At 32.0% G+C, this 19,930-nt stretch overlaps 1 protein-coding gene across 5 annotated transcripts in view; it reads right to left on the bottom strand.

Annotated features, from left to right (window-relative positions):
• LOC128867752 (uncharacterized) overlaps positions 1-19,930 on the bottom strand; it is a 61,961-nt gene that overhangs the window by 27,010 nt on the left and 15,021 nt on the right. The window lies entirely within an intron of this gene.

The following is a 19,930-nucleotide window of genomic DNA, read 5'->3' as shown; positions in this document are numbered from 1 at the left end:
AAAGAAAGCTATTAACCGAAATACAGACAAATTAATATAAAATGCAGGGAATTCTTGTGTTTGCTTTTAATTGTGTGTTTATTTTCATAACAACATTTTTACAAATATCTGAAAGTTTTGAAAAACTCATTTTGTTGGTAAAAGTCTGCAACTGATACGAAATTTCTTAAAAAACTATTAGCTTGCAAAGTATGCATGTGTTTGCTTTCAAATTGCTTTACTATGCAGATCAGAGTGCCAAATATTTTTCACAGCTGGCTTTCTATAATTTTCTTTAGATACAGAAACATATATATATTGTATATTGCTATAAATATTTAGTTACTCTACTTTATATGAGTTAATGGACAAGCTATGAGTAGATACATGCTTTACGAACGTTAAAAATAAAATAGAAAATTTCACAAAAACCTTACAAACAAAGACAAACAACGGTTGACATAGATTCTTGGATTCTTTGGCTTAAGCTTTTGAAAAAACACACTTTTTCGATACAGTTGCTGAATGCTTGGCTGGTGAATTGTTGAGTCAATGGCTGAATGCTACATAGATGGTCGGATGACTAAAAGCCCCGAAGAAGCTGATAGCTCTTAATCGCTTCTTTCAATATTTCCTCTCTTTTGAATGGGAATTTTTAGGTAACTACACAACTATTTGCATACATATACAATATATTCATACATACTAACATATTTTAATCACTAAGATATAAGATTTCAATTTTTATGTGAAAAAACGGTTAGCCTTTTTTGTTATTTGTATCGCACCATTATTTATACTACTAACGTTTGTTTTGGATTATTGTTGTTTTTGTTTGACTCGTATTTTATTGCTATTTTTTGTTGTAGCTGTTTTACCTAAGCATTGATATGTATTTCCTAATGTTTCTTTTTGTAATTTTGCTTATGCCCATCAACGTTATTGTGTTGGTACCACTTTCGCTTTATGGCAGTTGAAAAACATTCGAGCACCAGGCCTAAACGAACACGAGAAATACAATTGCACATACAAGCACACAACATAACACCATTAACACACACACACATGCATATAAATATATACAATTTATAATTTCTTGGAGATATTAGAAAAGTGAGTTATGGTTAAAAAGTTTGGTGTTAAAGAAGCGCACAATTTCATTTTCCTCAGTCACCTTTCTTTTGTGTAAGCAAATCAGTAAATAAGTAAGTCAGCTGCACACAACATCCACAATCACACACAAGTATTAAAAATATTTTTGTACTGACGACTCGTTGCTATCATCGTCGCCATCAACTTCGTTGCAGATGGTGTTGATGGCTACTGACACCTCACGCTACTGATAGCTTCGGAATACCACCAATAAGCTCTACATTGACATACCAACACTCATACCTATATGTGATGTATCATACTTTCCTCGGGGAAGCGAGAATTTGGTAGCTAGTGTTGTTGTATGTTTGCTTTCGTGTGCCATCTAAACAATAAAATGGCAATAACAACAATGAAGAAATGAAAACAAAAGCACACTCAAATCGCTAAACTAGTTGCTTATTAGCTAGCTTGGTGCGGTAAGTAGCTTAAAAAACCAAAACAAAAAAAAAAGTAGAAAAAGAATAAGAAACATTAGAGGAAAAAGTGGCGAATAGAAGCAAAACACAAAGTGTTTAAAATTTCGGATGGAAAAAATAAAGAGTTCTAAGACAACTGAGTTTGGCTTATGGCATGCTTACCCTGTGCGCAAGCGACCCATTAGGGACTTGAAAAAGTTATTGCTATTTCCTGACGCGTTTCTTGCATCTTGTCTTTGATGATATACGCAGCGCAAATATGAGAGCAAAAGCTGGCAGTTAACAAGTGACAAGTAACAAATGATAATTGACATTAAAAGCTACTTCATCGGAGGACTAAAAATAAATTTGCTTTATCGAGAATAAGAAATTTTCAGCAGCGGTTGGGGGGTAATTTTACTGTATAATCAGGCCGACAAGAGAAGGAGTCAGGCAAGAGAACAAGAGGGCTTTGAGAGCGCGGTTGCGAGAATGAAGATGACAAGAATTTTGAGAAATTAAATTCGATTCTCTGTAGAATGCCGACATTTTGTCATGCCCAACACCATCATAAATACATTTTTTTAAATTAAGCCGATTTTTAAGCCAATTCAAAATTTTACTTCGTTTGAATTTAATGAGCTACGAATTTTTTTAAAGACTGATTAAAAAGTGTGAAATTTTGATGAAAATTTGCCGATTTTTTTTGAATCTGCACAAACTGCGAAACTTGAATGCATATGGTTTTTGTAGGGAAATGAAGTATATTTTCATTGAAATATTATAAAAATTAAATAAGATTTGCATCTTAAATCATAAAAACGTGTAAATAAGTCCCGTGCTATGGTTATTTAAGGCATAGTATATAATTTTCGGTAGCCGCCGTAGATGAATGGGTTGGTGCGTGACTACCATTCGGATTTCAGAGAGCGAACGTTGGTTCGAATGCAATGGCAAACCTCCGAGTGTACCTATTTCTCCCATGAAAAATCTCCTCATAAAAATATCTGCCGTTCGGAATCGGCTTGAAACTGTAGGTCCCTCCATTTGTAGAACAACATCAAGACGCACACCACAAATAGGAGGAGGAGCTTCGGACAAACACACAAAAAGGGTGTACGCACCAATTATATATATTGATATATATGTATATATAAATATATATCTCATGCTTAGGAAGATCTACGGAAGATCTATCTCATCTTCCAGAGTAATAAATTACTGTTCTCCTATTAGATCAGTCTATGAAAATCAGATTATCAAAATCATACAGAAGATCTGATACTGGTCACTGGTTCCCAGAGTTGCTAGAAAGGCGTGTGACTTAATTTGAATAAAATTCACAGCAGTATTGAACTACTTTGATCTGGCGATCTATGGAATGCAAGCTAAGACATATTTCTTGTATTTCACACTTCTCCATGTTTCATCAAAATCAGTTTGGCCACGTGGATAATTTCTAGTACTCCCTTCAATATCTAGTTAGAGTCTACCCCTTTGGAGTTCCAGCTGGTAGCAGATGGTGGTTTCAATATTATTATTATCCAACTAAACCATAGCTAAAACCATAGCGGTATTCTAAGGTCCCCATGCATGCCAGAAGTTTATGATTTGACCTTTCCTTGGAGGGTATTTTTATGCGCATGAGTGTGAATACAAGTATTCTTAATCTCTTTTTATGACGCGGAGCTCTAATTACTCTACTTTTTCTTCGTACCAACTACCGCATCCATCATTGTAATCTTTAAGGTATACAGGGTAGACCAAAATTTGATTATTTTTGTGGCTTGGAGATTATCAGTTTTTTGATTATCAGGTTTTTGTAGTGGTGGCTTTATGGGCCAACTTTTTGTTCAAAAGTGCTGCCATAGATACAATATCGGTAACGGTGAACACTGCAGAGTCGTGATTACTGATTTTTTATGACCCAAAATTGAAGATATGTTCATAAATGGACAAGCAAATTGACTAATTAGACGCTTTTTATGAGATATGGTTAAGGATTGACATTAACAATAGTGATACCGACTCTCTATTTGAATATTGTCTGAGCCACTTAAGTGGTAGAACCATAAACCATCAAACCGAGGCAGAAACATGAATGAAGTGTATTCGGTGAATAATGGAAACGTCTTTTTTTGTCCAATAAATAAAGTGAATATAACAGCTTGTGGACTACCCTGTGCTTAATTATTCGCTAATTTAGTTACTGCTAATGTTTGCGTTGACAGCTAACACTTTGGTGAAAATGTTCATGTGGGATGCACAATCAAAAGAAGGTAAAGTGAAGCAGTACGCATTGCTTGATGAAGATCCAGAGTTGTAAGCCGAATGCTTACCAGAGTATGACTTCATTGGCTTCGGTATAGATGTGCACGCATACAAATACAAGATACGTACGAGCATTGGTACATACATATATGATTTTATAAAGTAATTAGTATGACAATTGAATTAACAACTTAATATGTACTTGTTAAGGCATCTAAAGTACCAACATGAAATAAATAAAAACGACAAGAAAATAAGGAAAACAGTAAAGGTTATGTGAAAATAATTTGAAAAACATTAGAGTTGGCTTAGACTCACCACATTTTTCAGAAAATGTATGTGTTTGTCAATTACAAAAAAATGTGACTTTATATAAGGATAGTCAAAAAAAATAATATTTTTTATCTTGATGCTACTCCCTCTTTGTTCAATAGCCAAAAAAATGAGACAACGCTATGAAAATTACTCTTGAATTCACGTGGAAAAATGCACTTTTCCGTAGATTTGGCAGAAAATGTTAACAAATCGATCCAGCAGATATATTATATTTTAATTTTCTCTCACAATTGTCTAAAAAATTAAATAAGAACCAAAAGCTGTATCAGCAGCAAAAAAAAAACAGTATCAACAATTTTTTATCTCGACCTTGAAAACACTTACAATATTAAAAACAAAAACAATTTGAAATCAAAACCATAAAAAACAAAAAACTGTGAACACATTTTTGTTATTATAATATATGAATAGATTTTTATTTTTGGCCTAAAAATATATAATATATTATTATTGTGTTGTTTTAAATGTTTTTAAGAGTTTTAATAATTTGTTGCTAATATTTAATAACGTTTTTTATCTAAGCTACTAAAGAAAGTTGTAGTTATTTCGGGATCACTTTAAAAATTTATTTAAAAGATTTCGTTTTTAACTCATTCTTGATCTTTCAAGAATATAAACTCATTGGCCCTTTACAAATTGAATGGAAGAACAGTTGAAGCTTGCAGGAACGACATACCAAGATATGAATTAGAAGCTGTTGAAGGTGCATTGCTTGAATTGCGTTACGAATTTCGTTTGAACGCGGCTCCCGGTGACTTCCTTTTGTTTCCCAACCAGTCTGTATAGATTATCCAAGTATATCATTTCCTAACGTCAAATTGTAGTAGTGACTTTTATATACGCTAGAAACAAATTAATCAACTATTACTACAGAAATTTACTCATCAGAGTGATGCTATCTTATTTGGAAAAAAATTGCATTATCTTTTTCGTATCGGCAATTTTCAGACTTACTATTATCGAATTATTTTTGGCTTCGCTAATATACCTTTTGCTAAATTGTGCTTGAAAGAAAAAATTTCAAAAACTCAAAATATGTAGTGTTACTAAGTTTGAACTTTTTGTATGAAATTTTTTTAAACTTTTATAAAAGTGTAAAACATTCTACAACAAAAACTATATATGTAACTCAAAGCTTTAAATTTTGTACAAAATGCGCAAAACTTTAATAAATTAAAAAAAAGAGGTTGTCTGTAAAGTCGGTTTACTGACGATATGTAGTTTAACGTGACAACGTCATGACATGTCGAATGTCATGAAAAATGACGAAACATGTATCAAATTCATGAAAGATATGTTCAATTTCGATTGTGCATCAGACGTTAATAAGTCAACAACACTTAGAGGCAACATCATCGATTTGACTTTTTCAAGACACATTACACTCGAAACACTCTCTTTTATTTCCTACTTTTCCTATCATCGCCCTATTCTCAACAGAGAAATGGATCATTACCATGCACACGGAAAAGACTCTCGAATATGTTGTATTAGGGTTTGCAGCCCCGGGATCCCGAAATCCCGAGATTGAAATAACTAATCCCGGGATATAATTTTTGTCTGAATTATATTTTGAAATTTTTTCTCATCAAAATTTTCTAAGAATTTAATTCTCAGAAAATTTATTTTTTTTTTATGAAATATGTACGTAGAATTTTTTGTTTTGGAAACGGAATGACACCGCGCCGTTCCGCGCCGCCATTCCGTAAATTTCTGTTAAAGAAAACACTCAATCACAACAAAAATACAGTAAAAAAAAAAGGAACGGCACGGCGCGGTATCATTCTGTTTTCAGCATTACAGAGAACGTAAATTCATAGAGAAGGCGCAGTCCCGGCCCGTTCCTCCTAACAAAATACGGGTAGGAAAATGAAATCAGCACAAGTTAACATTAGGAAATTAATTAATATGGCTGCCGGAGAGAAATGAGAGGGAGAGAGTGATACGCAATGTAAAAAAATGTAGTTTACATTAGCTTACATTTGTTGTTCAGCTGGCGGTTATTGATGTAATTTATATATATAATATATATATAATGAAGAAGAAATTTATTTCACAGAGAGTGACTCGAGCCAGGAGCAAGATATTTTTGACAGCGATGGATTCCTTGACAGTAGTCAGAGTCGTAGAAGAAATGAGATAACCGAAACAAGTATTGGTCCACTGATAAATAAGGTACGAAAAATCATATCAATGTTCAGAAGGTCACCAACAAAGAATGATTTATTACAACAATATATCCGAGCAGAATTTGGCAAGGACATTGTCTTATTACAAGACTGCAAGACGAGGTGGAGCAGTCTTTTGTCAATGGTGGAACGTTTCTATTTACTGAAAGATTGCACACAAAAAGCATTAATAGACATAAAAAATACAGATAAATCACTAGATCTATCTCATGATGATATTCAAATGTTATTTGATATAATTACTGCTCTTGTACCAATAAAAACAACTGTTGAAGCACTCTGTCGTCGAGATAGCAATCTGTTTACAGCAGACATAGCCATTAATTTTATGCTAAAGAAGCTTAAAGATGCAAACAGTGCTATAAGTAAAAAATTATATGCAGCTCTCATTCCTCGTATGGAAGAACGCCGCACAGATCTAAGTGGTTTACTGCAATACTTACACAATGGTATAAGCAACGTCTCAGGAATAGATTTTGTCACAGTTCCTTCTTCAATTAAATGCCGTAAATTAATAGTGGACTTGCTTGAAAGACTAGACGTTTCAAATCCCACTGCATTACTAACAGCTCATGCAACTGGATCTTCTATTTCAAATGAGGTAAACCTTGAAATTGATTCAGAATTTGATTCAATAACTGAATCAATTTGTACACAAAAACCATTAATTGTAGCAGAAGAACTAGATAAAGTTATTAAAGAGGGATATGCACCAATGCAGCCTATTAGATTTGAGACACTGTCATCAAAAATTCAAAAAGAAATGTCTCTTTTTGAAAATGGACGGAGACGTGGTGACTACCTGGAAAGAACATACTCCTATTTAATGACGATAAAACCTACTAGTGTAGAGTCTGAACGAGCATTTTCTTCGGCAGGACAATTTGCAACAAAAATAAGAAGCCGTTTGAACGATGAAACGCTGGACGAGTTGTGTTTTCTAAAAGCTTATTTACAACAACACAAGAAATGTTAATTTCATTATGTATTATACTATTTTTTATTTGTTTTTTATAATGAATTAAGTTTTGTTTTGTTTTGTTTCAATAAATAATAATATTAAACCAATTTTTTAATTATGCTTTCAGTTTTTTTGTACTTTCAACTATGATAATGTGTAAATATTTTTCATAAATAGTCCAATCCTAATCCCGGTACCAATCCCGGGATCCCGGGATTTCGGGATTACATTATCCAAATCCCGGGATCCGGATTGAAAATATAACACGGGATTGCAAACCCTCTTTTGTATCAAAAAAAAACAAAGTAGTAAAAATTAACGCGATTTTTGAACGACTTAAACTTGCTTTTGTTATTTAAAAATGAAATGGATTATGATAAGCATACCTGGACGTTTTCCAAAGATTCTGATTAGAAAGTTGAAAATTTTAGTAGGACTTTTTAAAATTTGTAAAACTGTTGAAAATTTTGTACAATACAAAGTTTAGAGCTTTGAATTATTTGTTGCTTTTTATTGTAGAATGTGGCACACTTGTATAAAGAGCATGAAAAAAATTAATTATAATACAAAAACAAAAAAAATATTTAAAACCTAGCAATTCGTCGGAATGCGGCCGCCGTAGCCGAATGGGTTGGTGCGTGACTATCATTCGGATTTGAGAGAGAGAACGTTGGTTCGAATCTCGGTGAAAGACTAAAATGTAGGAAAAGTTTTTTCTAATAGCGGGCGCCCCACGGCAGGCAATGACAAACCTCCGAGTGTATTTCTGTCATGAAAAATCTCCTCATAAAAATATTTGCCGTTCGGAGTCGGCTTGTAACTGTAGGTCCCTTGATTTGTGGAACAACATTAAGACGCACACCACAAATAGGAGGGGGAGCTCGGCCAAACACCCAAAAAAGGTGTACGCGCCAATTATATGTTTGTGTATATATTCGTCGCGTTGTCATTATTTTGAGCACAAGTGTATATAATGCGTACCACATTATATATTTCGAGTTTATAGATTTTTTTTTAATTCAAGTACAATTTCACAAAAGGTTTTGTACGATACGAATACATAAGCCATTTATTGAGCTGAAAGGGAATATTACTTCACACAATTAGATGTGAATATCTTATTCATTGCTTTAAAAGCATATTTACAATGTCCATTACAATATTACCATACACGACACTTCATTCACGCACTGCGGGCATTCCTACTAAAACGCAAAAAACAAAAACAGACAAACTTTGGAAATCGTGCCGCCCAACACTCCACGCCGTCCGCGTGATATGTAGAAAACAAATCTCTCAAAGTTTTACAATTTCCTTTTTATTACACACATTCAATTGAGGTGCCAAGTACGTCACCATGGTTGCGATGCATGATGCCCCCTGGGTTCACTGTAGTGTTCATAGTTAATTTCAATTACTTTGACATCACAAGTCGGAGAATTGCAATGAAAAAGTAATAATTTTTACCTTACGCCACTACACTATAAGAAGTAAAAAAATAATAAGTTTATACACACTTATATAAAAATAAATAATGAAAGTAAACAATGTCACCCGCACCTGGTTACGCGTGCCTTCACACTCGTTCGTGTTGGTCAATGGTACGTACAGATAGACAGGTGAAAAGGCATACTTGAAGTCATTCAAAACTTTTGGCTATTCGCTTTACATATTTCACTTGCATTTTAGTTTTTCCTTTTTCTATTTGATTTCGTTTTCTTTGCCATTCGACAGAAATTGCACAGGGGGTGTCTGTGTAGATAATAAAAAGGCAATAGATAAATTATGCTAGTGTCACTTCGTCCATAATTAGGTGCAGAGTCCAACAGAGCAAACCCAGCATGGCGGTGTCAAGTACTCAGGTGTAGATTTATATAGGTATGTGTGAATGTGTGTCTAAGTGTAGCTATAAAGTCATACTGAGCAATCATAATCTGAATGACATTTTAATGTGTTTCTGTTTTGTCATTGTGTAGCTTTTTTGTTGGTTTTTCGTACAATACTGGGATTTTGCTTCGTGTAGATTTTTTCAGCACAAAAGAAGTGTAGCAAATAGTTTTGCATACTTACATCTACCAGAGCTACATATATGTATTTGACTAATTAGTTACTTTACAAAAAGTAAATTTCTTATGAAAAATGATTGTTCGAGAAAAGTGTACACACGGTGAGAGGACGCGACCTTTGTATGCATAATTATTTACTTAAGTAGTAAATAATAATTATAATTTTAAACAAAGTTTCTAAAGCGAGTAGCTGGTTTTCGTGTTTTTCGGGGACTGCAAAAAAAAAAGAAGAAAATATTCCCTATTTCTAGGCAACCATGGAAATTTTCAGAACTAAATTGGTAGTATAGTAGATGATTGATTGAACTGTCCCAATTGTGTAGTCTATGTGGGACATGTCACACATCGAAGCTAGATGGATGAACATTTTTCACTACTTTTTTTCTATTGGAAAGCAGAAACATTGCCGTTAAAGATGGCATAGAATTTCATTTAAGGGGTAACACCACTGTACACGCGTAAAATAAACACGACTTTTAAAGAATTTTTTTGTATAGAAGGAAAGGGAAAACAATCACTCTGATTTGGGAAGCTATTACTCATATACTAAAATACAAAACTACAAAGTTTGATCGAAAATTTTTACAAAATGGCGGCATTGGAAACATTTTTGTAATGTGGTTTCTCTTGAAGGAGCTCCGCTGCACGCAGCACAGAGGGTGCAAATTTTAATCTGGAACAAAGAAACATTTTTTTTCTTAGTCTAGATAAGAATAGCTAGGGAACACGTAGGGGATTTAAAAATATTTATTTTCGTGGAATTAGCAAGCATTTGAAGGAAAAAACTCTATTTTGGACTAAAAAACGGCACTTAAATAATTATAACAATCGTTTAAATTAATCTATCGAAAATCCCCTACGCCTTTCTCTTAAGAAGGTATTATACAGACGTAGTGAAAAACCTGATTAAAAATATTTAAAATTGTTTGAGTTATGCTGCGTGCCAATTTCAGAAAACGTGTTTTGAGAAAAACGCGGTTAAAGTTTGGAAATTTGGAAAAGTCGTTAGGTAGCAGTCACTAACGCTTGGTTAAACACTTAAAATATTTATGAAATAAACTTCGGTAACGTATAAAACTTTTTGTTCTGTATGTTAAAGGTTCAAAGAATTTTTTAAGCTTATAAAAAAAAATCAATTTTTTGAAATTTCTACAGTGGTGTTACCCCTTAAATGACTTCTATGGCTGGCTTTGCAATAGTCCATTCTGTTAACCCAATTTTCCCCGAGTGCATCTTGCAACTGCGGTGATCTCATGTTTCATCTCCTCGCTGGTCTCTAGATGGTTGACATTAAATTTATATTTGAATTTGTTACGACTGCTTATTCGGTTTTTACAGTCAGTGTGGCAGTTTTTCTTAAAGCGAAATTAGGCGATGTTTTGTGAAAAAAATTTTAGTATGATGTAATTAAACTCCGATGAAATTATTATTGAAATAAAATAGAAAATAATTAAAAACGACCAAGAAATTATTCTTCATCGCAGAGTACCAATAGCTGCACATAACCTCAATAATAGGTACTATTATGCCAACGTCACATTAACACCATGTAAGATATTCACAAACTCTCTCCGTAGGTTCAAAGGTATTGGAAAAAGAAATAATTCTAGGAGAAAAAAAAGGTCTCACTAATTATTACGAATATGAGATACAAAAAAAATTTCATATGATTTTCATACACCGAAAGAGGTGTGTTTTAGAAGAACTGCGTTGCGGAAGAACTGCCTATTGAATGCTTTTTAAAACAAGGCACAAACAAGGCAGGTATCATAGCTTTAATGCTGAAAAATTAAGAATGCACCAGCAGATCAAGAAGTTCCGCCTGATTCATTTATTGAAGGCCGAATGTTAGCACACACAATTCACTTGCAAAGTCCGACTCTACGAAATGTAAAGCCTGTGGCAGAGAGGTAAAGTTGGAGAGTTGAAAAATAAATATAATTTGGCGTAAAGTGGTTTTGAAGCTTTTTTCTGAAAACTGAGGATTCTAGTGTGTGTTTGCAGAGGAATATATACTTTATAAGTATATAATTTAATAAAGTAATCTAAATATATATAATTACATTAAATTAATAGACAGATTATCCTACTGATACGTACTTTCTATTATATAAATAATTGAAGGCCAACTTTTCGGCGAACATTTAATTTTTTAAAAGCCCAAACTGACGGATTATTCCTTCTTTTAAATATTCCAACAAATTACAACTTATGTCAAGGATATATTGAACGGCCGTCATAGCCGAATGGGATTGGTACGTGACCACCATTCGGAAGTGCACAGGTTCGAAGCACTAGGCACAAAACCCCAATTGATTGAAAAGGTTTTTTCTAATAGCGGCCACTCTCGACAGTCAATGACAAACCTCCGAGCGTATTTCTGCCAGGAAAAAGTCTCTCATAAAAAAACACCTGCAGTTCGCAGGCCGAGTAAAATTTTATGGCCCTCCATTTGTAGCAAGACGCGCATCTCAAATAGGAGAAGGACCTTGGGGAAACACCCAAAAAGGGTGCCAGTTATATATATGTAATGAAATAATTTTTATTCTTCGATTTTAGATGATCTAAAAAAAGGGATTTGGTGTACAACGGAAAACGGCTTTTTTAGAAGACCTTCCAAGAATTGGCTGCGGTTGCTTCAAAATCATAATTTTAAAACAAGAAGTTAATATTAACATAAAGTTAAAAGTTACAGCAAATATCAATACATTTTTAAGCTAACAAATTAAAACAATCTAACCGGGAGAAATTCATGAAAATCAATCCTCAGGTCTGCTATAAAAAAATAGAATTAACCAAAAAATAAAACATCTGGCATTATTTTGATTAAAGAAAAGATATTCGCATCAGAAATGCTTGGAAAATTCTTGAAAAGAATCTAATATGAAAAAAGAAGGTCAAAACTTTAAGTAAAATCTTCAAATTATCGAAATAAAAATATAATATAAATAATATCATTCCTTTTTATAGGAATATCTCTTGCCAACAAGGGCTACTTTGGACTAAGTAGGCAACTGAGCAGTGAAGTCCTCTCTCGACGAACAAAACTAGCACTCTACAAGGCTCTCATCATGCCCGTCCTAACGTATGGTGCAGAAGCTTGGACGATGACAACATCTCATGAAGCGACGCTTGGAGTGTTTGAGAGAAAAATTCTGCGGAAGATTTTTGGACCTTTGAACGTTGGCAGCGGCGAATATCGAAAGCAATGGAACAACGAGCTATATGAGCTTTACGACGACATAGACATGGCGCAGCGAATAAAGATCCAGCGGCTACGTTGGCTGGGTCATGTCGGTACCAGCTGGTGGTAGCAGAGGAAGAGGAATGCCTCCTCTGCGTTGGAAATGTCAGATAGAGAAGGACTTGGCTTCACTTGGTGTATCCAACAGGCGTCGATTAACACGAGGGAGAAATGACTGACGCGCTTCGTTAAACTCGGCCAAAATCGCGTAAGCGGTTATAGCGCCCATTAAGAAGAAGAAGATTTATATGTACATACACGTAGGTATTGATTATAGTTTATAAAACTATAATTTGATGAAAAAGTAATTTATAACAAAAATGCGAATAAATTATATTGAAAATCACGTATTTTAAACATTTTTACTTATATCACGTCTTCACTTGTTAACTAAATGATGCATAAGTCACAGTTTTCTACTTTAAAAAGTATTTAATGCTGATAAAACTGTATCAAATGACAGGGGGTACAGAACTTTGTATTAAATCTAGTAGAGGAAATTGTTTTTTGATGCACTGCTATGCAATTTCGATAGATAAATTCTCCAGGAGTATTTTTGGGGTTGCCAATTTCATACTAGAAATCATCAGCATCTTAATTGTAAACAAAAGTTATATCGTAGGCCTCATAGCCAGTAAGTTCAATTATCAAATCTCTAGCCACAAATATACTGCCTTTTATAAGAGTATATAAGTATATAGAGCTATCGCTAACCTTCATATTTCCATTTAAAAATACAACAGAAATATTTTAAAACACATTTTTGGTTTTATTATTTCCAAAAATTTATTTTCTTTGTACTGAAGATACAAAACAACTCTGAAAATAGCAAGGCAAACATCAGGTGTTCCAGTGCCTGACTAGATTTTATGTGAGTTTTCTTCACTTTTGAGCTTACAAATCTGTTAGCCCCGATTGACAGAGATTAAGCGATCTATTTAAACAATGTTCCCACGATAGTCGGTTCTGCGTTACCGGAACGAAGTGGATTTATATTCGACCAAGGACTGTCACTCCAGCAGCATTCTCCAAACATGTGTGGGCAACAGTATTTGCTTATGCTGTTACAAAAATAATTGTTTGTCTTGCCTAGTTCTGGTATTTGAGCTCACACACTGAGTTTTTAAACATCTTCTCCTAACAAGTTAGAGTCACATTTCATTCTTAATAGTGTTTTTTGTTATTTCATTTTTTTTTTGTAGTTCATATAGCAGATAAATGCTTGCTACAGAAAATTTGTGGGAATTTCGGTTTCAGATATGAATTACGAACGATTTTGTTTTTGAATAACCTTTTTACTAATATAAATAAAAGAAAAAAAAAGATTTTGAGTGATGGAAATCTCTATTTTGACCTTTACGCGCTCCACTGTTAATCTGTTTGTATACTGCAGCTGTCCAAATATGATGGAGTTATGACGCCATTCGCAAAAATTGATCAATTTTATGATTATTTTTTGGATACATATGTTTTTGTTTTTTGTATAAACACCCTCCGTAAATTATTAAAAAAGTACCTCATATGGACAAGTTTTGAATATTTACTTAATTATATTTTAATTTTAATATTCTAATATTTTTATTGAAATATAGAGGTATTATTTTCATATTCAAAGAAAAATGCTAATTTTTAATATAAATGATAGGATGTTTATTTCATTATAAAGAGGAAGGTATGCCGTTAATAGTGGAAAATAATATCAAGCAAATGACCAGCATGACCACGTTTACAGGACAATATCCTTTTCATGAAATTTTCCATAACCCAATTGCAAAGTGGCTGCCCTATGACCTCGGTAGCCCTACGAATTCCATCTTTGAAGTCTTTAATTGACCCTGGGCTGTTGACGTAGACCTTCTCTTTTACGTGGTTCCAAAGAAAAAAGTCACAAGGTGTTAAATCACATGATCTCGGTGGCCAATTGTGATCACCTCTTCGAGAGATAACACGGTCCGGAAACTTTTCCCGTAAAAGATCAATGGTTTCGTTGCTTGTGTGGCTCGTAGCGCTGTCTTGTTAAAAATATACGTTGTCCAGATCAATACCATTCCATCCTATTCAAAATAACACCTGTTATTGGAAATCCCTTTATAACAAAGAAAAACTTTAAAAATTTTGTGAAATTTACGTTTTTTTTTATTATTAATAGAAAAATAATAATTGTATCATACGATGTCAATTTTGTATTATTATACAATTATTGTATTATTTTACAATACAATTAATATTTTACATTATTTTAAGAGAAGCACTCGCTTGGTTTAGGTAAAAAATTATATTCGTTTGGAATAAAAGCATCCAATTGTTTTAATAGCCATATTTCCTGTATATACGAACGATTTGGAAATTATTGTTCTATTACAAATGAAACAACAACAGGGGAAACAAATTTCAATAGCGATTGACTCAGCTAAAGGGAGGTTACAATCTTGAAGGAGTTTATCCCTAGCTTCTCGTTCTGTTGCTGTCTTGATGTTGCTATTTAAGGGAGAGCCTGGTTTATGAGGTCTAAAAATTGCATCTCTTTGCGATTTTTTTTTAAGGAAAAAATTAATTTAATTTCAGTTTGTATAATAATTTTATTGTTATGTAAACCTTTATAAAATAAAATAAAGTAAAATAAATATTCTAGATGAACTAAGAAAACTGAGAGAAATTCCAAAATTTCAACTTTTTGGAGGTTTTAAAGAAAAAAAATGCCTTTCTATAAAAAAAAAAAACTCACTTCAACTTGGTATAAAAATCTTGAAACATTTTTTTTAATCTATTTTGTTAGTTCAAATAGAAGAGAATTTAATACTGAAGGGAACAAGCTATGATTCATTTCAAAAGGTTCATTAGTTTTTTTTTCATTCATGTACGCCAATTCAAAGAAATCATAAAAATGAAAAGTCGAGAAAAGAAGATAAAGTTTGTACTATAGCTGTTCCGTCACAGCGTAACTACCTAACGCTCCCCCACCTTTGGCTTTGTATCTATGGAAATATTGAGAATTAGGCTTTGTAACTTTGTGTGAATAGGAATCGCTAAAAACGAAAAAAAAATTGATTTTTTGGACCTTATAAACCAGGTTCCCCCCTTAAATAATAAACCTTACAGTTGTATGCCAACTTCGAAGCGTAAATAGTTTTTTTGCATACACATTTTTTCATTACGAAAATACAACCGGAGATGCACCAATGACTGCATCGCGGGTGTTATTACACCGTTATGTAATTACAGACATATACGAGTATTTACTCATTTAAAATTTTATGCTCGTTGACAAAAAATAGTATGAAGCACAAAATGTATCAAGTGGAACGATCGAAAATCTTTCATGAACTACAACAATAAAAATCTACGCTCATCTCTTTTATATGAACTTTCGATCAGTTGAAAAAAATTTGCACGCAATTATATAAGATTAAATCTTAATTTTTATTCCTCAAGCAAAAATGTCTATCAAATTAAATAGAGGAAAGCAAGCTAACAAAATATTAAATAAGTGAAGTAAAAGTATCCGTAAGATGCAAAACTTCAATACAAAGCGTACATTAAGCTTTTTTAGTTGTGTATTGAGCCAGAAGAAAAAATCGAGCCGGAAATCAGTAAATTATTTTAGTTAGTATGCAATGTAGAAAAAATGCCAAATTTAAAGTATAACGAAAGCGAATGTGAAGTGTGTTCGAAATCGGTAATGTTTATAAACATCAAAGCAAACATACATACATATGTACTTATATACATCTAAAAAAAAACGCAAGGAAACCAAAACTGTATAATGAATTAAGAAAAGGTGAGTGGTAAAAAAAGAAAGAAAAAAACAAAGTAATATACCCATTTTGGGAAGTTGGCACAAAAATGCAAATCGCGTGCTTATAAATTATTGCCTGCACATAGATAGTTTGTTATGTATTTTATAGTAATTTGCGGATTTGGCTGTTTAGATATTTTATGCTGCTTTCGCGAATTGGAAGCGAAATACCGATGAGCTCAGCTAATGGGTTGTTGATTTCAGTTGTAGCGTTGTTGGTAATGGTAAAGTGGATGACGCGCATGTCTTACGAAATTATGAAATCCAAGAAATCTTCAAGATAAATAAAAACGATCTTAGACTTTTTTCAAACAAAAACAAAAAATAGGAAGAGAAACCATAAATATGAATAAACATATTTTCTTATGCTTTATGCCTTTTTCGAAAAATTTGCCATTTTAGGAGAATGGAGGTAATAATATTCGCAGATAGAGTGGAAAAAGAATTAAAAGTTAATAAAAATAAAATCGAATGAAACAATAGCAAATAAAAAAAAACAAATGTTAATAAAATTGAACTTAAAAAGAATAAATAAAAAATTATACAAGAAATTAAATTAACAACCAAAAATGGAATAAAATATAGTAAATAAGGAGGAAAAATAAAATAAAATATTGTATATATATAATATATAAACTCTATTAAAAAACTATTTTATAAAAAAAAAATAGTAAAACAAAATACCATAAAACAGAATTTACATAAAAAATGAAGTAAAATTAGAATTATAAAATAAATAAAACATATAAAAAAAGTTGAAAATTAATAATTAATTAATAACGATTAATAGAATAAAAGGTAATAAAATTAATTGAAATAGTACAACAATTACTAATAAATTAAATATAAAACTAAAATAAAATCAAACAAAATAAAATAAAATTAAAAAACATGAAGTCAAATAAACGAAAAAATTTAGTAAAGCAAAATACATTGGGATAGAGAAAAAAGTCAAATAAAATATGGCAAAAATAAAATAAAATAAATATAAAAATATATTTAAAAAAATCAAAAGAAAAATAATTTCATAAAATGAAGGAAAATAAAATGGAACAAAGAAAAATAATAAACAAAAAATGTAAAATAAGATAAATCAAACCCGAATACTATAAAATTATGGAAAAAAATAAAACAAAAAATTATTTAAGTAAAAGAAGATCAAAAATTAAACAAAATAAAATAAAAGCGATAGTGAAAAAATTAGTTAATGAAACAAAATTATTTAAAATAAAATAAGATGGAATAAAATAAAAAAATACAAGAAACTACAATAAAAATATATAATATATAAAACACAAAATTGATATATAGTAAAATGTCTCCTCCCTTTATAATGAAATAATAATAAAATAAAATAAAATATATATAACCAATTAAAAAAAGACTAAAGCAAAATAAATTAAATTAAATGAGGTAATACATATAAAACGGAGCAAAGAAAAAATAAGAACAAAGAAAAACAAGAACAAAAAATAAATAAAATAAAATAAAAAACGTTATAAAAATGTGTTTAAAAAAATTAGTTGATGAAATAAAATTAAGTAAAATAACATAAGTTAATAGGGAATAAAGTAAAATAAAATAAAATTAAATAAATAAATACTAAGTATTTAGAATATGAAAAAAATAAAAAAATAAATGAATAAAAAAAAGTAAAAGAAAAAAAAAAATAAACACAAGAAAATATTATATATATATAATTGGCGCGTACACCCGTTTTGGGTGCTTGGCCGAGCTCCTCCTCCTATTTGTGGTGTGCGTCTTGATGTTTTTCCCCAAACGGAAGGACCTACAGTTTTAGGCTGACTCCGAACGGCATATATTTTTATGAGGGGCTTTTTCATGGCAGAAATACACTCGGAGGTTTGCCATTGCCTGCCGAGGGGAGACCGCTATTAGAAAAATGTTTTTCTAAATTTGGTGTTTCACCGAGATTTGAACCAACGTTCTCTCTGTGAATTCCGAATGGTAATCACGTACCAACCCATTCGGCTACGGCGGCCGCCGTATAATAAAAGTATTAGTATAAAAAAAATGTAATTATTGTTTGGAGAAAAAGAAACCCATTATTTTCTTGGTAGATGGCTGTAGTGATCGATATCTCGTAAAGTATCGATCAAACAATTTCAAGATTCACACTAAAAAAATCGTTTGCTATTTTCTGTTTGTTCCATTCAGTTGTGAGTTACAGGGTGTTAACAATCGAAGGCAGCACAGAGAAAATTCGGTACATTTTGCAGTTTTTATTTGAGAAAGGCGAAGATGCAAACTAGGCCGCTGAAATTGTGAATGATGTTTATATGGCCGATACTTTAACAGCTAATTACGTGCAATTTTGGTTTAGTCTCGATTTCGATGTTAAAGAAAATGTCTATAAAATCACGGAAATAATCGAACTTGGCCGGCATATATGTAGTCATAGCATCGAGCAGGAGCTAAAAATCGACAATAAAAAAATTTTAAACCATTTGCACCATTGCAGTTAATTAAAAAAATTGTTCTAGAAAACTTTCGATAGTAAAAAAATAAATCGTTTTTAAATAAAAATAGGTAAATAAGTATCATACAAAAATAAATAAATAGAAGATCAAAAATTAAGTGGAATACATAGCTCAGTTTCTCTAAAATTGCCATAAAAGAAATTACAGAAGTATGCAGATATGACCACAAGCTTATCTTTTATGCTGTGCAAAAAATTCATTGTGAATCAATTAATACTATCCCATTAGATGAGAATATGGCTTCATAATTTTATGTGGAAAGTGCCCGCAAATCCAATCCATATCTAATTTTAAATTTGTCAGATATAGACTACTTTGGTGACAGCTTCTCTGCATATCCTGTAAGCCGCATATTTCGTTCAAGAGGTGGTCTCTTAAATCAAAATGCAAGAGCTGTTTCTGTTTTTTGTCCATTTAATGTTTCATGCACTCATAGCACTCATATTTATGTTTAATCCTTCTAATTTCAGATCAACAATTATAATGGCATGCGCTTATATGTACATTTACACCAACATTACAACAACATGCATATCATTCAAAGCATATTAACCACCAAACTGCATCTTAAAATAATACAAAATGTCATGAAATGATTACGAAAAATTGGGTTTTTGAGAGGCATATGCATTTGCACATATACTCTTCCATAAAAATACTGGTCACATTATAAACTTTGTTGCATACGCCGATTACACATTACAAATACAATATACAAATATGCAATATAAGCGTTCATTTCATTTATACCCGTTTAACAACAATAAGCCCATTTTGTGCTTGGCCCATTGAGCCAGCAAATTCGTTTTTTTTATTTAATTTTTTTTCGTTTGCGGTTCGCTTGGTTAAGCTACCTAGATATGGCTCATGCACAATGCCATCCAACGGTCAACAAAACTAAATCAGTCCACACATCAGTTGACGTTGGACTTCCAATTGTAATCGCCTATATGCATGTACAAATGTGAGTGTTAATTTGTATTTGAATTTTTTTGCTGTTGCAACTTGTGATAGCCCAAAGTCAACAAAAAATATGA

This window comes from Anastrepha ludens, chromosome 6, assembly GCF_028408465.1.
Source record: "Anastrepha ludens isolate Willacy chromosome 6, idAnaLude1.1, whole genome shotgun sequence".
Taxonomy (NCBI): domain Eukaryota; kingdom Metazoa; phylum Arthropoda; class Insecta; order Diptera; family Tephritidae; genus Anastrepha; species Anastrepha ludens.
The sequence above is the reverse complement of the archived record's forward strand: the minus strand, read 5'-3'. Positions and strand labels throughout refer to the sequence as shown.